Source organism: Magallana gigas, chromosome 9 (genome assembly GCF_963853765.1).
Source record: "Magallana gigas chromosome 9, xbMagGiga1.1, whole genome shotgun sequence".
Taxonomy (NCBI): domain Eukaryota; kingdom Metazoa; phylum Mollusca; class Bivalvia; order Ostreida; family Ostreidae; genus Magallana; species Magallana gigas.
This window is the reverse complement of record NC_088861.1, coordinates 47,868,278-47,896,091: the sequence shown is the minus strand read 5'-3', so window position 1 is coordinate 47,896,091 and position 27,814 is coordinate 47,868,278. Positions and strand designations below refer to the sequence as shown.

The 27,814-nt window shown below is 34.3% G+C and overlaps 2 protein-coding genes across 4 annotated transcripts in view; one reads left to right on the top strand and one right to left on the bottom strand.

Annotated features, from left to right (window-relative positions):
* The window catches only part of LOC105329774 (uncharacterized), a 189,481-nt gene that overhangs the window by 15,181 nt on the left and 146,486 nt on the right, over positions 1 to 27,814 (bottom strand). Inside the window, exon 12 of one of the 3 annotated variants that reach the window (XM_066071118.1) lies at positions 5,348 to 5,484. The exons of the other annotated variants lie outside the window; for them this stretch is intronic. The gene's annotated coding sequence lies outside the window, so the exon portion shown is untranslated. Of the gene's footprint in view, positions 1 to 5,347; positions 5,485 to 27,814 lie in introns of those variants that run through there. 3 annotated transcript variants of the gene reach the window in all.
* LOC105325111 (beta-1,4-N-acetylgalactosaminyltransferase bre-4) overlaps positions 13,515 to 27,814 on the top strand; it is a 174,175-nt gene continuing 159,875 nt past the window's right edge. The window contains exon 1 of the mRNA XM_066071127.1: positions 13,515 to 13,533. The gene's annotated coding sequence lies outside the window, so the exon portion shown is untranslated. The remainder of the gene's footprint in view (positions 13,534 to 27,814) is intronic.

The following is a 27,814-nucleotide window of genomic DNA, read 5'->3' as shown; positions in this document are numbered from 1 at the left end:
CAGTCAGAGTCTGGTTGCACTCGCATGATTTCGGAACAATAAGGTATAGCTTTTTCCGACAAGATGTTGGACGCTTGTTGTGTTTCTGTAAGGTTTCCGCAATAGCATGCTCCAGTCCTATAAAGAACAATACATATTATTGAGAAGATATGTGCTTTTAACCTCACCAGACTTGTGAGGGACTTTTTGTTTATATAAAGAATATCATTGTCTCCACCATTCATAAAATACTTAACTAAAATAGTATGGTAAGCATGAACATTATTGCATGCCATCGCCTCTCTTTCTCTCTCTCTCTCTCTCTCTCTCTCTCTCTCTCTCTCTCTCTCTCTCTGTGTCCGTGTGTGTCCGTGTTATAATATCTGACAAGGCGTTTGCAATAAAACACTGATTTTGAAAACGTTTTTGTCTACGCCTGCCATTTATCAATGTCATAAGATTTAAATAATTATGTTATAAAACAAAAACAATTAGATATCCATGAACAATTAATAGGAAAAAATGCCGAGACTATTGTTTGAACTTTTACTTCATCCATAATGAAATTAATTTGCATAAATATCATAGTTTGAAATTAAACGCTGTATTCCTGTTGTGTTACATGTTGTTTCCTTTATTCTTTTTTTATATAATGGTTTATCATCTGATATGTATTCGGACTTATAGAATAGACAAACACCTGACCTGGCATGACTTTCTCCAGATAGTTGACTGCATAGTTCCAGGCGAGCACATACACCACGTCACCAGCCGGAAGTAGCGACTCTGTCTCAAACGGTATGGTGTTACCTGTTATATCATACAAGGTAACATTTATTAGGTATTTATAATAATTTCTGATAAGATGAATGAGATGTCTTTCTTTTTGTGTTGTCGTAGTATTACACTTTCAACATTGATTTACTGTACTGTTAAGTTGCTGAACAAAACATAATTCACTGGAATTTCTAGAGAAGAGAATTTTTTTAATTCTTAAAAATCACATTCTGAACACAGACATAGACATATTATGATGTAAGTTACAGATTCTCAAGGAGAAAATTGCTTGTTTTTATTTTCTTTTTTATTTGCAAACCACATTTTCAAATTCTTAATAAAATATTGAATCATTATTGGGGGTTTTTTTTAATTTGAATTGAACTCATTGGTTTTTTTTAACGCATAACAGTTTGACTTACTATTTTTACCAAGGTAGCCAACATATATTTACCCTTATTTTAAACGTTCCTTCAATTGTAAGTCTGTTTAGATGTTTAACATCTTACATCTAAATATTATAATACATCTGTTGTACCTTTAATTGTTTGGTGGAGCCGATTAAGATATTCTGGATTGTCTGCAACAGTCAGTGTCACCATTCGAATAACTTCCGGAACATCTTCGTATGCAGCGCCACCTGTTAGCACTGGTATCATACGAAGCTCTTTCTTCTCCAAGATATCCCCAACCAGCATTAAACAGCAGTGTGCAAACACAGGGTCTTTTAGGGACGTTTTGCTTAGGATGGGGATTATCCAACGACAACGTTTGATGACGTCACTGATATTTAATATGCTTTGTCCTATTCTATCATTCCTCATCAGTTTTACGCCTTTTCCCTCGAGAAAGTGCGTGATTTCATCGCTTGTGTTTTCATCACCTTCGTGAATGAATACAAAAGCATCGAATTCACATTCAGCATGCTGAAAATGTTGTGGTGGAACCTTTTTCTATAAATAAAACCATAACAAAATATCAACAAATACTATCATTTTAGAAATGTTAATTGTTGTGCAAATTTATAAAAATGTACAATGTTTCAAATGTATTATTTTCATGAATTTATTTATCAGTCAAGCTAATTAATTAAATAACAAAATTCATTAATTGACACACCTCATTTGGTGAACATAAATCCTTTTTCATTTCATTCAATACCACATCTGCTAGAACAAATCCACTCTGTTGTTCTATAATGATAAAGAATTAAACCAAAAATAACCACTAATTATATAAGTTGTTCTTTGAGTAACCTTCATGATAAACATCTATTTATAAAAATGAAAAAATTTTAAATTTTTTTAGGTATGAAAACGATTCCTTCTGTGACTGACAATTGTCTTACATAGATAATACTGATATCCAATTTGTTGTTGCTTGGACTTTAGATAGTTGTGTAAAACAGCATTATGACGTAGGCATGTCTATTTCATTGCTGGCTATTCAGCCATGACTCTTTGAAATCAACAAGGTGTGTCTGGCTTTTGAGCTAAGACTATGCAATCTATGCATATTTCACTCGAAACCAGCGTCATTTTTAATCTGTTTTGACGCAGCATATAGATATTTATGTCCTACGGAAAGACCAAGGTCTTGTTAAAATGGTTCTTATAAAAACCGGGCAATGAAGGACTTTTAAATGGTTTTAGTTCTAATTCGTGGGTTAAATGAGGCATCCGTCGGTCAAATTGTATATGTAAATGAAATGTGGTTCTAGGAGCACCTCCACAAATGGAGGTGTAAGCACCCTCTGCTGACCGGCCATACCAAACTTTTTTTTTCAAAATATAAACTTAAGATATCTACATGTATATGTTAATTTAAGCTAATTAAATGACCAACCACCTCTTATTATTGCTGAAATACCACGAAATTACCATGGTAACAATTTTCAATTATTCAAAAAAAATTCAAAAGATATTTTTTTTATCATTTAAAAGTTGTCATTTTATTTGGTTTTGGATAAATATATTAGTCTAAACGTTGCGAGTGATTTGATGTCACAGGATGTTTAAATCATTTTTAAATTATCGGCCTTTTGTTATCAGGGTGACATACCAAATTAGGCAAAATTAAGGCTGTTCCCTGTCCCCATTGTTAATCATTTATTAATTAAATGTGAGGAAATCTGTGGCCATGAGACAGTAAAGTTCACGTTTTTAACAAGTGATTTGAGCAGACTACTAACCATCATACGTGATGACCCGGGCTCTGTCATATGTCTGTGGAAAACTTCTGTCATCCAACAGTCCTCCCAGCGTGTAATAAAATCGCTTTATGTGCAGTTGTAAATCGATTTCTCTCAGTTTTTCCGGGGTTTTACTCTTAATCATTGTTTGGATCCCAGACAGGACCGCGGGGATTTCCATCAGGCAGTAGTAGACCTAGATGAAACATGAAGAATAACTTCAGGTGGCTCATTTCACCTGAAATACTTTCTGAAGTCAGTCAAAAATGACTCGAATATGATATATAGCCCGATGGATAAGAAATATATGTCAAATGAGTGAAAATGTGCAATCAGTAAATGTGATTCGGACTGATGATCTGCGGTTAACGACACTAAGCTACTGACGATATTCAACCAAATCGATTGTTACAAACAATTTAAACAATCTACATGTAGTGACGTAGTGTATTAAAAACTATAAGTCTAGGTTTAATGAGGTACCTTAAATAATGCATTACCATTTTTACGCTATTTCTAAATATCTCAATGTATAGCAATAAGTTTTTCATGTCTCAATGAATGTGCTATGAGAAGTAAACTTCATGGAGACGAAGGGATCTAATTTCGCTTACTGAGTATATACAGACAAACATGTTCAAGTTCACACCTATGTCTTTCAATTTGGCTTTGAATCATGGGTTAGATCCCTAAATTTTCCTAACTTAGATTAACTTCTCCCCGACAAATTACAATGTCGAACGAGTTTATAGTATAGTTTGATTGGCACAAATTCAAAACAATTCCTCTTTACCGATCCATCGATGTCTTTGATTTCATAAATAGACATATCCACGACCCTCTTGTTTCCTGCCCGAAAATATTCAATCGTTGAAGTTTTCTTTGGCATCAACTTGATTCGCTTCCCTAGCTCGTTTTTCGGAATGTCTTCAATGATTCGGGGACAGTTACATCTTTCGGGGACAAGTTCGTACAGCTTTAACGGAAACCGGCTTGGGTCTAACTTGTAATATTCTGTTTCTTTAATCAGCCTCTCGATTTCTGAAATTCAAATGAACTCTCAGAAAATACTATGCAGTGGCTTTTAATGGCCGCTTTTTTTAATCTGAAGAATACGGTTTGTGATACAAAAAATGATAATTGTAAAAAAATACTTGATTGTTGAATTCTACTTTAAAAAAAATAAACCACGTTTTACTGAAAAAAAATTCGGTAACGGAAAGCTTTGTTGAGAAAAGGTGACATGTTTTTAAGATTGAGACAATCACATGATGGGTAAAAATAAGGAAAAAAGTATAGTCTTCGATTAGCTATCTTTCATTTACTTACCTGGAAGTAAATAAGATAATAGTCCCGTGTAATGGGACCAGACCTGGGCATGCGCAATGTTTCCAGCGGGTTGCATATCGTCCATTCCACGGGTATCTATGACCAAAAAAAACACAAAAACATGGGGGATTTGTTAATATGACGATGAATTAGTCAATTAATTGATAATACTCTCTCTATCTCTCTCTCTCTTTCTCTCTCTCTCTCTCTCTCTCTCTCTCTCTCTCTCTCTCTCTCTCTCTCTCTCTGACTGTGTAAAATATCGTTAATTTAAAACTGTCCCATATATTATTGAAAAAAAATCAAAGCGAGTCTAAATTTGCAACTGGGGAAAGAAAAGTAGTATTCCACTTAAAGGAAAACAGATGGAAAACGCCTCCTGTGATAAACACTTCTGTGGATCCTAAAATTAGAATTAAGCGGTGACTGAACGGTGAGTACTTGATTTTTTATACACTCTAAAATAATGAAATTTCGTGTTTTTCCCTTCAGCTGATAAATTCCCCAAGATTTATGGATATGTTATTCTATTATATTATAGTTATAATTATATAACTCGTTTAATTAAGGAGAGATACTAACTTATGTGCTTTGATTCCAGAGGCAATAAAAATTATTCAACGATGCTCTAATTCTGCCTACCTTGAAGCTTCCTCACCAGTTCGACAAACTTCCCTTCATTCTCGCTCAGTTCGGTAAAACTGCTGAGGTCTACCCTGGAAACTACATTTAACATCTCCAAAGCCTGAAATTATTTATCAATATTTATTCATTAGTATGCTACACTACACAATGATCTACATTAAAAATGTTACATAAAACAAATAAGTCAAAGAATTGTATTCAGTTCAGTGTCTTTACCAACTGAAACTTCCATTCCCGAGACGCGCTAATCTTCAGAACCACGAGAGACACGCTGTTGAGTCTGTAGGACTTCTCCAACGCTAGAAGTAGCTCCAAGGTGCACCAGGAACTGTTGTTAGAGTTCTCCGTCAAAAGAATCAGCGTTTTGGAGCAATCCTGGACAGCGCCGCTCCTGCCACGAACAAGGTTGGTTCCCGCCAAAAAATCGGCCTCTGACCGCACCGTTAGTCCTCGACCCTCTAGCCTCTCTCTCAATGCCCCTTCAGCAAACCGTCTCTCTTCTGGCGACTCCTCTGAGTATATGAGATACACCTCCGACCTCCCCCTGCCGTTATCCATGATTTCTATGATAAATGATGTGGATTTACAAGAAGATCATGCAATATTTTTATCTAAAGTTAGTTTTTAAAATCAATTCCTCTGTATGGTGTGGGACGGTGCACTCGTTAAAGATTACGGAGCCCACATTTTAAAACAGGTAACCCTCCCCCTTTGACAAGTTGTCGATGATGCTGTGTGCCTGCGTTTATACTTTTTTGACCCTTCGTGAAGTGGTTTTGTTTTTGTGGGTCCATTATGATAAGCATGTGATCAATGGCGCGTCCCAGTCATACAATGGACACCGGGTAATTTATTTCCATTTGTATCCACCTTATATAAGGACCCTCTTTACAATGCACATGAATAAAGATATTTATTCTTATGGTTTGCTTTACATTTAGCAGTATATATATATATTAAGTAGAAGCGAATCTAGGATTGTTTTCACGTCACTGAATGAAATTACTTAACATATGATGATGAGTTTACTAGCTAAATGGATGGATAAAGGGATTTTTTCTTCATGTTTGCCTTATTAGATACATGCATGTAGCTTAAAAGTCTGAACTTACCAGGGACGACAGCTCACCCCCCCCCCCCCCCCCAGATCCGCGCACGGTTATTGATAAAGGCTGATAAAGCTAGGTTATACGATACGAACGTTATCAGAAGTCGATTGTTTTCTGACTTTTGATGCATGTAAAATGGATTTAATTAAACATCGGGGCATAAGGTTGATTTGTTATCGATTAAAATATGTAAATATTTCATTTGACTAAACTTAGGTACATGTATATGACTAATAACTACAATGTATATATGTTCAAGTAAGCAAAACTGCCACAAGACAAGAAATTCGCTTTTGTTTTTTGTGGGGTTTTTTAAGGGGGGGGGGTGTAATTAATTTTTTTTTTGACAAGTGTTAATCTTAGAGTAAATTTTCGTTAGCCAACCATTTAGACTAACGGCTGACCTTAGAATTGCAAGGCGTACATGTATCACGATCCTTCAAAAATCCCGACCTGGTATATCCGTAATACAACATAACCAGACAACATTTGACGGGGACCATAAAGCTCATTGTATGAACCTAGCGAGTCTTTTTTAAATCTCTTTTCATAGGACCAATTAATTCGTAATACGGACCAGCCATTAATTCAAAAGATATAGAATCCAAACTCCGTGTATTTGTGTGATCATAAATATATTTACATAAAAAAAATTTAAAAATCAAATCATAATTACCTTACTTTCGGTTTGCTACTTCATTCAGAATGTTGCAGGTCCTTTGTTGGTTTTGTTATGCATGTATTTTTAGAATTCATAAATTGATTTTTTACGGTCTAGTAACTCAAGGAGGAGAACTCTGATTGTATGTATAGCTTGGTCAACATGGGGACTTGAAGCAGCCCCCCCCCTCCCTCCCCAGACCATCACCTCACCCCAACCAATCCTTTCTTACTGCTTATGAGGGTATTTTATGTCACCCGCCGACCCTCCCCCCCCCCCCTCCCATTCTCAGTCAGCCTTGTATCTTGTTGTAATGTTTTTACTCGCACCCATTCTCTGTACAATCTGCTTCGTGTTGTCTAGATTTCTACCTAATATTCCAGGAAGGGTCGTTTATATAACCTTTTGATCTTTACTGTAATTTAGTTTTAAATACACACATTTTTTGATAAGATTCATTAATCTCAATGAAAGATAGTAAAAAAAAAAATCGGTTTTGAAATCAATTCTACGTGGGTTTTAACTTTTATTAATAGATTTAAATTAAGGAGGGGTAGATAATTATAATGGGCATGTTTTTTTTTTCTTTTTAAGCAAAAGTTTAAACTGAGATATTGCACTATGTATAAATAATTCAATATGATAGAACATAGTTTTGCCCATATTGGACAAACTGAAGCATATCATGATTCTAAATACCAGGACAATAAACTGAAATCAATTTATTGACCAATTAGGGGCCCCCAAGGGGCAACAAGATGATCGTACAGTGATCTTGCATGTATTACTAAATGAAAAATAAAAAGATGTATAGACATTAGTTACAAAGATATCAGGTTTTAAAAATGATATGCTTTTAGCCCAGTGAGCTGATTTCGATAATAAAGGATACAGTGCTTTCACATAGGAATCTATGTTTACAACAAATGCTTTTGTAAATATTGGTATGATAGTGGTATTTTCCTGATGTACGGACTTCATCAATCACGGGACGGTGTTCTATGCCATGCATGTCCTAGCAGTTACAAACTGTCTCCAATGCTGATCAAATATCTAATGAAGAGAATAATGTCATTTTGCAAAGAAGGTGTTGCAGAACAGTGGGACTATTCCCCTTACGTGGAAAGGACTTTTAGATATCCGTATCGCTTGAGAGCCACATCTAAATATAGATACATTACGAAGACGACTATATTTACATAGCGGGTATGTTCAGTACGGAGGCAAAATAAACAAATATTTTACGTGCATTTCTATCGAACACGGCAGCCACCAAATACAGTTAAAAAGATAACCATATGTACATGTATTCTGTATTTGAATGTTAACATATATCAATTTGATCTCTACTGTTCAGCGTGTTTAAAATATCATTCTTGGGATACATGAATAAATCTTATTCTGGCTCTTCAAAACCGTCAGAGTTGTAATTATAACCATCCTATGTTTCTATAGTATCTAAACAAACGCTAAGTATAGTAAAAAGTACAATTTTTTTCGTACATATTTTCAGTAACCTGTTGCTTCATCACCGATTCAAACTTTCTAAAATGATTTTGTTTGCTTTTAAACAACTTGTACAATTATGTATCTTTGAAATCAGCATACCCGTTTATTTCATAAAAAGGGTGAAAAATCAACGTTTTACATAAATGCATACTAAGTACATTGTTTTAAAATCTCTTGTTCAGAAAAAAAAGTTTTTCAAGTTTATAACTGGGACTTCACACTTAATTTAAAAAGAAAAATAGGCAGATATGCAACATATTACATTAACAAGAATTTAAATAACTCTATTCTGACATTCTTTATTTATCTCTATACATTACCTTTCCATGCGATTAAAAGAAATAAAATAAAAATAAAAAAAAAACTTTTTAGGGATTCGAACCAGTCAAAAATATAAGACACGGTGTTAGTCTATTCTAACTGCGTTACTAGTCGACTTATCTAGACATGAATTAAGGAGGAAAAATTGAATACGTCGTTTTTAGATTTCAAAGGTATTAATGATGTTTTCCAAAAGTCAGATTTATAAAAAATATGCCTCTTTGAAACAAAAATTGGAAATGACAGTTTTCAATAGCAATAAATTGTCTTACTCGAAACGTTAAGATTAAATTAAATTTGTTACAAGGAGGCATTTTTTTTTCACAATGATGAGGATTCCCCTTTTATATATGTGTTAAACTCTTTACTAATGATTTACAGAAAGTTTTGACTCCACATTTAGATTTTAAAGTCCGACTTCCAACCAGAGCGCCCGAGCGCAGATGTAACACTCCAGCATCAGATACCCATAGGATCTATACAGAAGATAAACCCTTTTGTTTTTTGTGGGGGTTTTTAAGGGGGGGGGGTAATTAATTTTTTTTTTTTGACAAGTGTTAATCTTAGAGTAAATTTTCGTTAGCCAACCATTTAGACTAACGGCTGACTAGAGAATTGCAAGGCGTACATGTATCACGATCCTTCAAAAATCCCGACCTGGTATATCCGTAATACAACATAACCAGATAACATTTTACGGGGACCATAAAGCTCATTGTATGAACCTAGCGAGTCATTTTTAAACCTCTTTTCATACGACCAATTAATTCGTAATACGGACCAGCCATTAATTCAAAAGATATAGATTCCAAGCTCCGTGTATTTGTGTGATCATAAATATATTTACATAAAAAAAATTTAAAAACCAAATCATAATTACCTTACTTTCGGTTTGCTACTTCATTCAGAATGTTGCAATTCCTTTGTTGGTTTTGTTATGCATGTATTTTTAGAATTCATAAATTGATTTTTTACGGTCTAGTAGCTCAAGGAGGAGAACTCTGATTGTATGTATAGCTTGGTCAACATGGGGACTTGAAGCAGCCCCCCCCCCCTCCCTCCCCAAACCATCACCTCACCCCAACCAATCCTTTCTTACTGCTTGTGAGGGTATTTTATGTCACCCGCCGACCCCCCCCCCCTCCCATTCTCAGTCAGCCTTGTATCTTGTTGTAATGTTTTTACTCGCACCCATTCTCTGTACAATCTGCTCCGTGTAGTCTAGATTTCTACCTAATATTCCAGGAAGGTTCGTTTATATAACCTTTTGATCTTTACTGTAATTTAGTTTTAAATACACACATTTTTTTGATAAGTTTCATTAATCTCAATGAAAGATAGTTTTAAAAAATCGGTTTTGAAATCAATTCTACGTGGGTTTTAACTTTTATTAATAGATTTAAAGGAGGGGTAGATAATAAATGGGCATGCTTTTCTTTTTCTTTTTAAACAAAAGTTCAAAGTGAAATAATTCAATATGACAGAACATATTTTTGCCCATATTGGACAAACTGAAGCATATCATGATTCTAAATACCAGTACAATAAAATGAAATCAATTTATTGACCAATTAGGGGCCCCCAAGGGGCAACAGGATGATCGTACAGTCATCTAGCAGTTACAAACTGTCTCCAATGCTTATCAAATATCTAATGAAGAGAATAATGTCATTTTGCAAAGAAGGTGTTGCAAAACAGTGGGACTATTCCCCTACGTGGAAAGGACTTTTAAATATCCGTATCGAGCGAATATGTTCAGTACGGAGGCAAAATAAACAAACATTTAACGTGTATTTCTATCGAACACGGCAGCCACCAAATACAGTTAGAAAGATAACCATATACATGTATTCTGTATTTGAATGTTAACATATATCAATTTGATCTCTACTGTTCAGCGTGTTTAAAATATCATTCTTGAGATACATGAATAAATCTTATTCTGGCTCTTCAAAACCGTCAGAGTTGTATTCATAACCATCCTATGTTTTATAGTATCTAAATAAACGCTAAGTCTAATAAAAAATACAAATTTGTCCGTACATATTTTAAGTAGCCTATTGTTTCATCGCCGATTCAAACTTTCTAAAATGATTTTGTTTGCTTTTAAACAACCTGTACAATGATGTATCTTTGAAATCAGCATACCCGTTTATTTCATAAAAAGGGTGAACAATCAACTTTATACATAGATGCATACTAAGTACATTGTTTTAAAATCTCTTGTTCAGAAAAAATAAAAGTTTTTCAAGTGTATAACGGGGACTTCACACTTAATTTTGAAAGAAAAAATAAGCAGGCATGCAAAATATTACATTAACATAAGTTTAAATAACTTTATTCTGACATTCTTTATTTATCTCTATACATTACCTTTCCATGCTATTAAAAGAAATTAAATTATAAAAAAAAAAAAAAAAAAAAACTTTTTCGGGATTCGAACCCAGTCAAAAATATAAGACACGGTTTTAGTCTATTCAAACTGCGTTACTAGTCGACTTATCTAGACATGAATTAAGAAGGAAAAATTTTATACGTCGTTTTTAGATTTCAAAGGTAATAATGATGTTTTCCAAGAGTCAGATTTATTAAAAATATGCCTCTTTGAAACAAAAATTGGAAATGGCAGTTTTCAATTGCAAGAAATTGTCTTACTTTAAACGTTAAGATTAAATTAATTTTGTTACAAGGAGGCATTTTTTCACAATGATGAGGATTCCCCTTTTATATAGCGTGAATTCTGCCACATTTGTCTGTGTAACCATTTTCAAATTCATTTCAGGGTCTTAAATAAGTTAGTACAAACTTTCCAAATAAAATTCTACACTGCTTTATGTACAATTTTGCATGAAAAAAAGATTTGCATCGAATTCTGTAACTTTTATTGTTCTATTATCTCCTTTAGGGAAAATTAGCATAGGAACTTCAACACCTTCTTTTGAATTGACTGGGTGTGTGTAAATTTAAAATTCTCAACATGACAATGATATTTAATATAAAGCATAAAAAACTTAGACCCCCCCCCCTCCCAAAAAAATGGATTTCTTTTTTCTGAATTCCTTCTCATAATTTAGAGAATAGTGAACGCCAATGTTGTTAAGTTATAAATTAATGATAGCTTTTTGATTCGTTACAGTTAGCCTTTCTCGCCTGTAAAAAAATTTGTATTGAGTTGAAAACGTTTGACATAACGGACATCTTGCCTTTAGATATATGCAAATTTATAGACAAACATACAAGAGAAGAAAACACAGCTCGGGCGTCTTTTTTGAAATAATAAATAATCCATATGGATTTTTCCTATTCAGAGTTGTCGTTCTTTTCTTTAAGATAATAGAATATTTTTAAATGGAATAAGCGCACACTTTTAATTATAACTAATATATATACTCATTGGCGGATCCGGAGGGGGGGGGGGGTTCCGGGGTCGGAACCCCCCCTTTCTCTGGGACATATGATTTTTTTTTGAAAACGTATAGTGCCTATTTAAAGACAATTTTCCCATCTATAATAGAAATACTGTAATTATCTCAAATAAATGTTTTAAAAATTGCTTATTTAAAGAATTTTGTACTGCGTCCCATAATTTTGTTCTTATGACGACAATTGCTTTTACCATTGTATTACACACGTACCATCTATTCAGCACATAAATTATCCCCATTTTTTGTCATATCCTATCATTTAGACCTTTATTTAAGAAGGCAAAGGATAGGACTCAAAATCGATAAATAGTTCAGAATTTAAAAACATCAAAGACATAAAAAAAATACCTAAATATCCATTTTTATAATAGTTTGTCGTAATTAGTCTGAGTTATTTTTTGCTTCTTAGTGTTTCTTTTCTATCAAGCATAGACGAACTTTCTCATTGCTGGAGACTTGGGTTTCTTACCTAAACCAAAACGGCAAAACGCTCAATAATGCAGTGCACTCTGCTGTTGAAATAGATGTGAAATAGATAGTGATGAGATAAATGTTTATAAAATACAGTTATATACGCAGGAAAACGTTCAAAAAGTCCTTGTTTATTGACAAATGATGAATTTTGCACATTTTGGTTTTCATCAAATGGAACCCCCCCCCCCCTTTTCCAAATTGCTGGATCCGCCTCTGATACTTAATTAATGTCTATAAGTAAAAAAGTCAGGGGTATTTAATTAGGTTAACATTACGTTGTATGGGGAATGATTTGGTACTCTTTCCCTTCTAAAAAACACCATTTTCCAAACTTACTTCGTTTATTTTGTGTGCTATTAAAATTAACAAGTCTGATTTACCTTTAAAAAAAGAGAGTTCCATTGTATCGCAACATTGAATCACTGGAAGCCTGGTTCAGTTATAACGAACATTTTTCTTTAGATAAAAAATTGATTTTTCATGTGAACAAAGTTACTAAATCTAGTTAAGGAATGAAACGCATTTTATCATGCTTTTAATACGGTTTTCATCTAATAAACTGTGGACGTTTGAACTCGCTTCCCTCTACGGAAAAAACTTATACTTGTGAGAAAAATATTTTCTGCCGATATATTTTACTACTAGTATCTTCTAAGCTTCCATCCTGGAATCGGTGAACTTCTTGTGGAGCTAAAATCGCGAGAAAAAATCAGGAATACTTGTTTCGGGAATAAACTGCGATACAATAGAACCCGCGATATATATAGTGATAAGATAGTTTGTATATAAATTCCGGTGAGGTTTATTTCAATATAAAAAGATATATCTTTAGTTCTTTTACGAAATGTAAACCCCTGGAGGAAAAAAATAAATATATAATTCCATGACTTAAAGTCATATTCATGCACGCACTATAAGAAGACCACTGAAATGCGATCCGTGTAATCCGTTCACGCAGCACGTGCATGGCGAGCCGAATGGCTGAGCTTCAATGATGACCACCCACTGAGGGCCTCTAGCCGCACATGCATTCCCCGCCGGCGCCCCATACCACACGTGCAGCGTGTCTGGAAATAGCGATAACAAACCAAGATGGAGAGAGAATCACAATGAGTAAGTCCTCTGCAGCTTCTTAAATTTGTCTATGTGTATCGCATGTTTAGTACAATTATTTTCTTACTTTTAATATTTATGCCGCCTGTACAATGAAGTATGAAATATTATGTATATGTGCACATAGCAGAACTGGGTTTTTGAAATTGCGAATGATACATTATCCTGTGCCATGTTCACAGGTTTTGAGCTTTTGAAATGTACGGCATGTCTTTTTTTCGGGGTGGTGATGGATCATAGTAAACTGATTTGACAGACATTGGTATGAAAATTAGGATAAGCACGTTCATGTATTTGTAATGGACGACGTAGTAACATCCCCTACACGTTTTATGTGCACCAGATACTTAGCATCGCAAGGGGGGGGGGGTATTCCCCCTTTTATAACAGAAAAATGAAATAAATTCAATTAAATGGGAGTTACCCCCCCCCCCCAACCCCGCCCCCACTTGTCAAAATTAACCTTGGTATAGCAGTTTCTAATACTTGGCTTCCCCCTTTCCTTAAATTAGGATTTAGTCTGCACCCCCTCCCCCACTTTCAAAACCTACGTGCCTATGTGTACATTGATGTATTGCATGGGATGGACAAACGAGGAACAAACGAGTGAATAAACTATTCTTTAACTTGAGTTTCATTTATTATACTTTTTCCTTGATTTTCTTTAAGTGTTGTACTTTAACGTTATATAAACATGACAAATAATGTAACATGAATCTCCACAAGGGAGAAATAAAGAGTTAATGAGCTAACACGGAACAACAAACAGCAGTTGATAATTGCCATAGATGCATGATGTAAACATGCACACTCCATTGTTGTGGACTGACATTCCCTGCCTCGGGGCATCGGCCTAAACATAGCCTTGCAATGGTGTCTTTCCGCAATAATAGGTATTGACCTCACTATTTGTTTTACATCTACTCCTAGGTGTGCAGTTCTGACGATTTTTACCTGAGCTGGGATAGTCTCCCCTGAAACCGATATGTCGGATATCTTAGAGATATCCTGATATCTAAGGAGCGATGTTGGGAGCTGTTGATACCCTCCCCCGAGCAGTGACCTCGTGCCGGTGTCGATATCTGTTCGTCTGTTTGCTGGCATTCGTCGTCACGCAGCTGCTGATTTTTGGCGCCATGTTTAACCGGAAGTGTCCGTATGTCTCTTGGTTATGGCGGGGGTGTTCCACAAAGAAGCCCCTGTGTCCCCTGATTTCACCTCACCTCGGTCAGTTCACTGTCAGTACCTATCACTTTTGTTTAGTTGTTCAAATAGATCGGTTTCTAAATCTGTATGTTCTTTTCTTTTATAAACGGGGTTTTTCTTTGGTTAAAGATATACACATGCATAAAACTTTTTTGTTTTGATTTGTGCGAGTTGTTCATGTTGTTTGACTGCTTCTGTTACAATTCTGTAGCCTAACAAGAATTTCTGTAAGCTAATTAATTTCAAAGCATTTTACTATGTGTAGATTTATCATGATTATCAGTGTCTACATTACAACACACGAGTGCAGGAAAGTGCGACGATATAGGACGCTGTTGTGAAAGTTGCAATAAGATTAAATATATATAAATGTCAATTTTCTGCAAAGAATTTGATCGAAAATATAAACCCCGAAAATTTTTCTTTGATTTTGAATCCCGTTAAAACGTTAACGTTAATGTTAAAAATCGGAACAAAAAAGCACGGATTTCTTCTTTTGTTTTAAGTTTTGACACTTGTACCCTTTTTTAATAAGATAAATAACGTTCGTGTTATTCGTTTATTAATTTTTTTTATTTAAGGAGGAGAGTATCCCGTTCAACAGAGCGCTACTGTTGAATGTGGGGTTCCTGGAGGCGAGCAAGGTCCACGACTACCAGTGTTTTGTCTTCCACGATGTCGACCTAATCCCTGAGAATGACCAGAACACCTACTCCTGTCCGGAGCAGCCCAGACTCATGTCTGTGGCCATTGACAAGATGAATTACAGGTAAAGATAAACAAAAAGATGAATTACAGGTAAAAATAAACAAAACCCCGGTAGATGAATTACAGCCAAAAATAAACAGATAGATAGACGTACATGTTTGTCTACGATTAATAATAATATCAATAACATGTACAAATAAACAAATTAACACTAGGTGTGTGTCAGCGATCATTGATTATAGTTAAGAAAAAAAATTATGCCCCCATCACAATTTTCCGCAGCAACTTCTCTCTCTCTCTCTCTCTCTCTCTCTCTCAAGAATTTGACCTGATACCGTTTAGAGTCCTCTATTTACTAAACACAGTTGTTTTTTTATTTAGCTTGCATAATGTTTGTGAAATCACACAGGAAGATAAAATGCTGCTTATCTCTCCTTCTCTGCATTAGATTGTTTTCTAATCAAAGCATTACCATGCATTATTGAATAGCGTTACGCGTTCCCATTTATTTAGATAATCAACTAATCCTGTTGATAGCATTAGTCTATGAGTGTTACCTTTACATGTGCAATGTGCATGTATCTCATTCAGATAGATTGTTGTTTTGTTTTTAAGGGGAGAGGTCGAATTTATCATAGAACAACATAGGAATATATGACTTAAAAAAAACAAGTAAAAAAAAAATTAAATGTGATTTTTGGGAGTTGATTTTGATCAACTCTCCTATGCAGTTACTCTGGCAAACCGAAAGTGAAACAGTGTTTGGACCTAAGCACAAATCATCACCGCTGACAAGACTTAGTTCTTGAAAATAATAGAAAATTTCAAAGTAATGTATACTGAAGCATTTTTTTTTCAAGGAAACTTATCAATAAACACTTTGAAAATAGTCAAATTTTATATAATACGAACAACTAAGAAATGTGTATAGTCTCATGTATTCCTACGCCAGAGTTTAACATAGCCTCGTTCAACCAAACGCTCGGCTGTCTCCGTAAATCTCCGACAAGCAGAAAGGCTCTCTTGCTTGTCGGAGATTAACGGAGACAGCCGAGCCTCTAGTTGAACGAGACTAGAGTTCGATATCAATAGTGCTTTGATCCATAAAACTTTTAGAATTGCTTTGATTACTTGTACATAGTTTGAAATCTATCTTTAAATATCACACAACATAATTCATATGGGGTTTCTCGAAATTCTTGTCGGAAAAGTCTAAAATCCATATAATAAAAAGTGCGTAATTCAAATATGACTAGAAACTAATTGCCATGCAAGATAAGTTTATTTTAAGATAAATGGTAATCGATAAAATCAACTCCCGTCAGTACTTCACTACTTTGATTTTTTCTATGGCCACCAGCTTTTGAAATCATTAATGACAACGTTCTCTCTTGAACGGTATACATTCACATTCATCCTTACAGACTGGTACATGACTACATGTACATGTGAACACATCAGTGGATCATTATTAACTGACCTGTTTCAAACTGCTGTACACTACCATATTTGGGGGCGTGTCAGCGATGACCAAGGAACAGATGCTGACTGTGAACGGGTACCCCAACAAGTTCTTTGGCTGGGGAGGGGAGAACGACGAAATGTACAACAGGTAAATACAACAGGTAGATACACCAGGCATACAACAGGTACATTTCTTGTAATTACAAAAAGTACCGGTAGATACAAAGATAGGTTCAACAGGTAGTCACAACAAGTACACACAACAGGTAGACACAACAAGTACACACAACAGGTAAATACAACAAGTAGATAAGACAGGTTGATACATCAGGTACATGTAAATACCACAGGTAGATACATATAAGTAACTTTTCGGTTATTTTTAACCTTTAGTGTCATAAACTAATACTTCATGATATTCTGTAAACCTTTCATCTTTACATGTAGCATGTATGATATCTGGCGGAAGTTATTTTTTCAACATGCAAGCGTGGATTTGTTTAGTGGAAGCTGCATTCCCTTGAAATAGTTAAATATAATGCACATGCAGTCAAATGTACTACGTTTACAGTAAACATTTTCTTTTTGTAACAGGATAAAGTACCACAACCTGACCATCAGCCGGTACACGAGGGACGTGGCCCGCTACAAGATCCTGGCCCACCGCCGGAACCAGAAGAACCCCAGGAGGTTAGCCGGGTATCCTGAGTCTTAAATTAGATCGATCGGGTTAAAGGGGCATGGTCACGATTTTGGTCAAATTTAATTTTTCTGGTTTTATTATTTGCAATGCTTTAGGAATGCATTTCTAATGATCAAATGAAATGTGGGTGCCAGTCGTTGAGTTTTAAGCAAGATACAGGGCTTACAATTCTTTGTCATGTAAACAAGGCTCGTGCCCTGTTTTTGTTAACATAGGTTCAATATACCAGTAAAAATCTTTTTAAAGCTGGTTTATCTACCTTATTATTCGTTTTAAGCATAAATAAACAGTTCCTAACGATTAACACATTCATTTTAGGTCTAAAACTGGAATTTGCACTTCAACATTCAAAATGTAAACAATCGCTTTGTTTACATAACGAAGAATTGTAAGCTCTGTAACTCGCTTATGACTCATCAAATGACACTCAAATTTTGGTTGCCTATTAAAAATGCCTTACTGAAGCATAGTAAACACTAAAATCGAAAAAAAATTCGTGACCATGCCCCTTTAAAGCCGAACAAACAAGGCTTACCGCTTAAGATTATATCTATTGTAGTTAATATAGTAAAATCAAGGCGTTGTGAAAAATGTTAAAAATTTATGCACTGTATTTTTTCTCAAATTCATTGAACTTGTATTATTGTATGAGCTTAGACCCTCGGTATATTTTTTTTTCTGTTTAAAACCATTTTCATATAAACATTTACATGTACGTATCACGATTCTTACGGATGTAAAAATTAAAATTAAAACACATCAGGATTCTTCTTATATATACGGTTTTACCTTTAATTCAGTTTTTAAACAAAGATCCAATACCAATGAATTCTAATTTTAGATTTGATCTGATTAAGTCAGAAAAGAGACAGAACCACAGTGACGGACTCAGCTCACTGGAGTATCGGGTCATTAGCCGAGTCCAGAGGCGGCTCTTCACGTACATTCGGGTCTCTGTGGACCAGAAACTCGCTAGTAGATGAAACAATGGCGGCGAGTCTTCTTGGCTTACACCTGAAGCCAAACGGAAGCGGAAGTATCTTGGTATCCCCACCTTTTATCAACTTTATCCGGACAGTAACTTGACCAACGGATAATGCTAGGGGTTGGTGAATAGTACCGGTGCGGGGACGCTTGCTGAGCTGGTGCCTCTGAATCCTTTAGGAAAGAGGCGAGACATGAGAGGGAAACATGTGTGTTCTCATCCCACACAACTCATGGTCTAGATCAGTGTAATCAATATGTCGCTACTTTGTGTGACTTTGTCAATTATCAAATTTATCACGGAAAAGAGTCTGAGTTATACTTTGTTAGAAATTAACCATTTGATTACAACAACAACATTCCTCTTTTTAAAATAAAGTACTTTTGATACAATTTTTTAAAATGTATATCATTATTTGTCCCTGTTTAAATATAATATCTAAATATTGTTAACATATATTAACATAATAACATGAGATCAAGCTGCATGATGAAAGTGAGACATTGCACAATTTCGTCTCAAATATTAACCATCCTTATAAGTGGGGTTGTGCATTTTTGTTTGTGCTCCGCCACGTTATGTAAACGGTACACTGCATCCAAATGCAACTTTCAGGTACATGTACATACATGTATATTAACATTTGCAAATACGCTCCCTGATAAGAAAACAACAGAATAGCAAATTAAAAACAATCAAATCTATGTGATATCGTATCTCGGTGATTTTTTTTTCATTTGCTGTTTAGTTAATTAAGAAATAAACAGCAATTTAAAGAGTTCACCGGGATATGAAGTTGGTTGGTCACGTGATCAAATCCTAATATTTACGTTTAAAAAAGACAAATCGTTCAGAACTCTTAAAATTACTGAGCTTTTAAGTTTACAATAATCCAAGCGACAAGCGATAAGCGCGTGCAATGATCATTGCGACGTCACAAAAACGTTCATACAGAATTGAACGTTTTAGCTATTCTATAGGTTCATATAAGGAAGCATATTTGCAAATGTAAATATTTATAAATAATCTCTTTACGCTTGCTTTTGTACTACTAAACACCTCATTTATGATAAATATAATAGTATGAATTCTTCGGATTCTCTCAAAATGTGATGACCAAGCTATTTTGAAATAGGGAAATCATGTATTTAATGAAAAGTATCTTTTGCTTTAAAATACAACTTTAAGGTTTATCACTGTGTAAAAGAATGAAACAAGGTTATGTGTTCTTTGTTGGGGCACCAGAGAAAGTAGAAATTATGGACCTGGGCCAGTTAGTGGTTGACAACATATTTGAGTGTGAAAGGTTTGAAACATTTTGTTGGGAATGGATTTTCTTTCTGTGGTGAAAGTTCTTTTCCAAAGTTCTCAATTTTATGAGGATAAATCTGTAAACTTGGGCCAGTATCTTTTTTTTTTTCTAAATATATAAACTGTTAACTTTGATACATTAATTTTCTAGGGAAGAGGTTAAAGTATCTGATGCAAAAATAGCACAACAATGGACCATTAAAACATGCATTGATGTTATTGTGGCAGATTACGCTATGATGTCTTTTTGCGCAAATCATTTAGGAGCAGCGGCAAAGAAGTATTGCCATAGATGTTTTGTATGTTGCATTTACTTTTTCACAATTTTTTGGACAAAACTGTCATAGTCAATTTTAAAATTAATAAATATTAGAACTACAAAGTCTTTTCGGTATTTCATGGATAGTATGTGGATGCAGAATATAAGGATAATTATTGTGTACTAATTTTCAGACAGGATTCAGAAAATCATTAGATATGACTATCTGGAGATAATTACTGATTATAAAGTGGTAATATGCAAACATTAAACTAAGTCAGCAAGAGTTAATGTGATTATTTCAGGCAGATGCTGACAATTTTGACCATATTTGTCAAAAAACACCCCTGCGAATGTTATTGTCATTTAAAGTTTAGACCACGTGGTGTTATTTGACCATTTCAGTTTCGCAGTAAAAATCCTGCCTTGTGTTTATAGTCTATTTCATAGAATCTAGGTACTTGTTGTCAAATATGAATTCTAGACGTATATTGATTTTAAACTTTATTTTTATTAATTGGTGGATAAATTGTGTTCTAGAAATAAATGTGACAATACAAAAATAGTTTTTTTTCTGCTGTTGCAACAATTAACATGCGTAGTAGAGATCCCCCCTAGGAATTAATTTTCGATCCGCGCCTGACCTAGTAATAACATCAATTTTGAAAGAGACTACACTATTTTATGCCGAATGTTCCTTGAAAATGGCTCGATATACTAAATTTTTATGCAAAACATTCACCCATTATTTTTTTGTAGAAACATAGTATTGCACACCACAAGCATCAAACATGGCTATGATTTTATTTAGCAACCGATGTTTATATTTTCAACTACTCTACACGTGGTTGAACACAAACGATGGGTGCGTTCAGAGTACTAGTACTGCCGTTGGCAGACAAAAGTTACCACTGGCAATTATTTTTACCATTGGTATACCAACAGTACCAATGTTTGCCGATAAAATTTACCATAGGTAGACATTTCTGCAGACGACCTAGAGCTCTGTTAGCGATGGTATGACGTCACAAAAATGGCGAATATTTTGTATGCACTGAAGGCAACAGAGTAATTTCGCAGCTTTTCCACATTAAACCTTGTTGTATAGCTGAACAATTCCTTTAAGCATTGTAACATTCCAAAAATACAACTGAAAAAAAATCTTTTCGTATATGTAGGCATGTTGCAGGTGTTTGGGGGACATTGGTTGGAATATGATTGCCATCTAAAGCACCAAAACATTTTGAAATTGAAAGTGTTCTCAAAATTTTTGCTTAATTGTGATGAAGGCTATCTATTTGGCCTTAATATTTTTTAAGGAGGAGAAAATACTCTATAAAAAAAACTTCCTTTTGAAGATGTTCTAAAACCGTTCAGCCATACATCGAAAGTTCTCAAACGTAGTTTCCACAAAACACCAATAGTTCCTTTTCAACATTAGGGGTGGGGCCATTTAGATTGTTGTCGGTATTAACCATAGCATTGACTTTCAAATGTGTCTCTGGACAAACGGAATCAACATCATCGGGTGTCTATATTTTGGTATTAAAGTAATCGCATAGTTATGACTCGCTCTAGCCATGTTTTTCCAAAGATATACACACGTTTTGCGGGAGAAGAAATACTGTAAGAAAAAATTCTTTATTGTAAACAAATTATAATTTTGAATGTATCCTTTTGGTGGAAAATGAACAACGAAGCAAAAATATTGCATCTTGGTTTGACATTTTCCGCTTAATAATCAGTCAGTGTTAACAATGGTACACCAAAGGTACCATTGTTAACATTGGTAAATTTCCTACTATCTGTACCCCAAAACTCGTTCAGAGTATATATGGGTCCAATGGCACCAATGGCACAAATTGTTACCATTGGCAAACTGGTATTGGTACTACTGGAAATACTCTGAACGCACCCGATAACTCTGTTCTGAATATCATCGTTAAATTTAAATAACCGCTAGATGGTGAACTAAGACATACATCTTAAAAGATTTTGATGCTTTAACGTAAATAAAGTAGGATATGATATGAAAATTGACCAGTACTTACGTATTTTGAGAATATTATCCGGACACTTATACTTCCGCTCGAAATTTCACAGGAACTGAACAAATCTTGGTGAACTTTCATTCGAGCACCTCTGGATTTATTACATACATAGCAACGATAAAGAAAACATTCCGAACACATTCGCAGGGGTGAAAAAGAGAGCCTGATGAAACACGACGCTCATTGAATATCCTGAATATGAGAAGTTTGGAGAAGGACAAGCAAATGCTTTGTTCAGAAAAGGGAATAAAAGAGCATGACAACTGCTTTTGGGATGTCATTAATCCTCACAGGTACATGTATATAAAATGATTAATTCTTCCTCCAAAGTATATCCCTGCTACAAAAAAAGTTACTAGTGCTGTGAACAAGTGTATCTCCAGTTACCACAAAATAAGAGTTGTCCTGAATACTATATCAAATTTGTACTTTAACTTGAGTGGATTTTCATGGAAATACTTAAATTTCTCTCTGCAGGTGTATGGAAAATTAAATAAAGTTCAATAAATCATCTATAACTTAGTTGATAATGATTAATAGTTTTGGTTATTGGGCTATAAAGAACACATATTTTTTCAGCCATCATATTTGAATTCAACAGCATTGTTTTTCAACTATTCGAATTATAATAGTGACATTCCTGTTGGATTACTTCATTTAATCCCTTTGGGATTAGCGAAACACCTTGTCAAATATATTGTTAACAGTGTGGACAACAACACATCAAAGAAAATGCCTGCACACCTTGATGCTGTTGTTCCTGGTGGCAGATTTTTTGAATTCTTCAAATGCATGCAAAGTCGCCAAGGAAAATACTTAAAGTATTATGCAAGTGGTACTGGTTTTGTTTTGGGTTTTTTTAGGAGGGGGAGGGTGGAAGGGGTTATATATTTGTCATAGTATATCAATGACAATATATCTTTGTTAAAAATAGTTTGAGAACCTGAAATATATATTTGAAAAAAAAAACGTACCAAAATTGTATACACTGAGTCAATTTACAATCCATATTGTCTTAAGTATTTTACATTTATGATTATAACAGTTGCAGATTGCACCTTTCAACATGATGTTTGCTGCAGTTCCACAAAATATGTAAAGATAATTTCCTGCTTGTCGTTGGTAAATCCAATTTATGAAAATTGATTCTTGGTATTTAATCATCCTGTGCCATGCACTACAGGCAAGCTATATGGTACATGTATCAGTCTGTCTCTCTGTCAGTCTCTCTGTCTCGAGCATATATTCTCTCCCTTTAGCCATACATGTACAGGAAATTTGATTTTAAAATAGTGGTTTAGATTCAGCTACAACTGCATAGTGAGAGCTTTGATGAAGATGATCTGCAGTATCTACAGTCAACCATTGACAAATATCTCTCCTATGTCAAAGTTCATACACCTGAACTTAAAAGAAAGGCAAAGTCCCATCTCCTTCTTCACTCTTCACAAATAAAGACAAATCTTATTTTAAAAATATATGGAATGCTTGTGTAAATTTTGAGTGTAATGTTAATGGGAGACCTGTTTAATTAGGATACATGTGTCCTCACTCCAAATTATACACAAAGATATTGTAAGCTGAGAAATAAATCGGATCATATATTAAATATACTAAATAAGCATTTTATTCTTACATTGCTCTAATAGTAATGATTGATGCCTATATAAGTAGATAAGGACTTTCAATTACATGTATCCAAGAATATTTGATGCAATTCTCATGATTCTTAGCAAATACCGATATGTTAAACACATTTGTTTTTAATAGGTTGATGACATAAGAAAACATGGTCCCCCTAAATTTTACATAGAGGATGCCTTTGAAAAAAACCGTGGCAACATAAGGGATCAAATCTTCCTTCAGAATCTGAAGGCACGACTAGCAGGGACACTTAAATCAAGTTTATAAAGCATACAATATGCCAACATATTTTGTCTGGGGGATTTTTTAAGGAGTGTGAAGAATGGTTAGTATTAGGTAGTATTTAATTTACACGAAAATTGAAAGGACATACCAATTAAGTTGAATGGTTTACCAGAATTATTTCATTGCAGGAAAAATTCTTCAGCACATGGTCTGCAGTTTGGGGGCATGGCAGAGATTCAGAAAGTTATGGGAGAGTCAGTCACCTCAGACAAACATATGCAGAATGGTACAGTCCGAAAACTATACAGACAGTCAAACAGACACACAATGACTGAGAAAATTACTGACGAGATGCTTTCCCTGCTGACCTCCAACAATCACTCTTCAGATGACAAAATTCAGAGAGGATCAGCTATCACAGCAGATGGGAAAATGGTCAATGCTGGTGACTGGTTGGAGTATGGGACAACAGGCGAGAGTGTATGTACATGTATAACATTTTAAAATGATTGTGGAGAGTGAAGTTATTATGAGCATCCTCATTTTTAGGTCACCTGAGTCACTCACGTGACCTATAGCTATCTGTTTTTATCAGTCATTGTTTGTTGTATGTCGATCATCAGTCATAAACTGAACTAATTTCAACTAAATTTGGCATGTAGCATTTATGAAAGAAGGCAAGTTTAAAATATGAAATTCATGGCCCCTGCCACTGAAGCATGAGGGTTGGGGCTGAAACCATTTTTTAAAAAATATTCTTCTTTACTCCTGCTGGCATGAATGTAACAAGCATTGAGCTCTCTACCAAAATTGTGAAATTCATGGCCCCAGGTGAAGGGGTTCTGGCACTGGGGTGGGGCTCTAATGATTATATAGTGGAAATGCATTAATACTTCGAAAATTTTCTCCTCTGCTCTTGGGTATTAAGCCCATGAACTAAGTATATAATCATGATGAGTAAGAATGCCTTTTCCAAAATTATGAATTTCGTGGCCCCTCAGTCAGTTGTTCTTATGTTAGGGCGGGGCTTTAATTATTATTGTATAGTGAAAATGCATTAATTCTTTGAAAATCTTCTCCTTTGCTCGTGATTATTAAGCAGATGAACTCTTACATAAGTACATTATTATGATGTGGAAGAGTGCCTTTTCCAAAATTGTTAATTTCACCACCCCTGGATCAGGGGTTCTGGTGTTAGGGCAGGGGTCTAATGATTAAAAAGGGTAGGGTGGCGTAATTCCACTTGAATATATATTTTTTTGTACTTAAGAGTTGTTGAGTTATGTCACTGATTCTATGCTACAATATTTAATTTTTTTTTTAGAATTAAGAAAGTTTATTGGATTAAACAATCCCGGAGTATTAAAACATAATGATTTCATTATTAATTATAATGCACATGAATATACATTGCAAAAGCCACACAGCAGTTACTCAGGTGACCGATAAGGCCCATGGGCCTCTTGTTTAAAAATACACAGTGGTTATTTCAATCATGAATAAAAGGGAAATGTGAAAAAATCATCATGTCCAAAATCTTGGGGAATTATATTTATTTGACTAAAGGGGTTGCTACATACTGCACTTATTTCTATATTTTGCCACATAGGCCCAAAATGTTAATATTTGTTTTATATAATTTGACTATGTATATAATTTATAATAACTGCATGTGAGATTGTGTCTATATAATTAAGAGTTATCTCATTTTTCTCTCCAAATTTTGCAAAATAACAACTTTAAACACTGTATATATCCAGCAATATGGGCGAGGGTATAAATTACCTGTCATATTTTCGATCCAAATGGATTTTTTTTTTATTTAAACAAAATCAATAAATCAATAGATTGGCTTATGAGATTAAAATTGCCTCATTGTGTTAAAATTTGGTCTTTGAATTTTTAGGCCAGTGTGATCAAGCTGAATTAAATAATGTTCACTTAATGTTACAAATGTGCATATGTATGAATACTCTGCCCTTTTTAGTAAATCATATAGGAGTTGTTTTAACTGTCCAAATGAAAAAAAATATATATAGTTTGACACATTTCTGAAAAGCTAGTTCTACTTTAATTTAAGATATAAAATTTAAAAAATATGTTATTATAAGACATGAAATATGCATGCACTTAATGCATTGCTTAGTAAGGCTTTGGCAGCAAATTGTATGAACACTTTGTTTGTTTTCAATGGTATTTACGTTGCAGTTTTCACACCGCATCTGTTATTAAACAGCTTGTTTGTTAAATATATTCAGATTATGATCATGTAGCTTGAACTTTTTTTTTACAATCAGCTGGATATTATTCTAAAGGTATTTTTTTTATTATAGGCTAATACTCACATGATAAAAAGGCACATGGCATTTGTACGTGCTATGTGCATGTTGAGCTCTGGATGTAAAGTGAAAATGAAAAAGGGTACTCGTCATTGCATATGAAGAGCTTTTCTTTTTCGAATAACGTATAACATTTATCTTTTTTCTTATTTAAATTGTTGACTCACAATAAAAGTATGCGTATATATATATATATATATATATATATATATATATATATATATATATATATATATATATATATATATATATTACTATCCACACCTATTGCGTGTAAATTAAAAAAAAAAGTCCGAACTTTTAGGTTTGTGGTTTCCTGTTCTTATTTCTATGTCTTGGGGGATTTCCGGTATACCAAAGAAGAAAGTTGAAAGACTGCTAAGCTCGGTTATATTTTACAATATTCATAGGTAACTCTATTTTTATCAAACAAATGGCCCAAAAATAAGCATAGAAACGAATAAATTAAATCGACGACTGATTGAGAATGCCACTTGTAAGTACATAAACAATATTCACCACGTCACATGGCTAATATACACCAAATGTATACTTCAGTTGTATAGAAAATAGGATATGCAAAATGATTTTGTAAACATTGCCATATGAAACATGGTTTATTAGCCAAATTTCTAAACATTTTATTGAATGAAAGTTGAAAAAAAAACTATGATTAATATAGGAGTTGCTCAGATATATTTCTGATGAAAATATTAGGGAATACATGTAACTTTGTTTGTAGTTTTGCAAATGAACCTTACAATGATATAAAGTGTCATACAATGTTAAGACATGTATGATGTAGATAATTTCATTTCCAACGGGGCGGGGGGGGGGGGGGGTCGGGACCCCTCCGACCCCATCTTTAGATCCACGCATGCAGGTAATTCTAACGTTATTCATATGCATGCCTTCACACATGTAAAACATATTATTAACGCACGTGTAACATATAACTCATGTTAACCGTGTGTTTATTAACATATGTATAACATGTGGTTGAGATCTACATTTGTAAAACATATGGTTCACATACGTATAACATATGTAAAATCTAACGGAAGTTAAACGTATATGATGTTGAACGTATGTTATCACACGTATGTTAATCATGTATTTCTCAATGTATGTGTTACCTATGGTTTGACATCACATACTGAGTATGTGCCACGTATGTTTAGTGTATCTTGTACATGTGTTAACTTTAAACGTACGTTGCACAATTAGCTGTGTATGTTCTCCAATTGTGATTTTGTTTCAAATATTTGATTTCTTCTACAATGTATAAGAAGAATACGAATTTAATCCCCTTTGATACATCTCACGGTACTGGTATACGGATGATTATACATGATTTACAGTAAAGAATGTTCTGAGTATTAACAA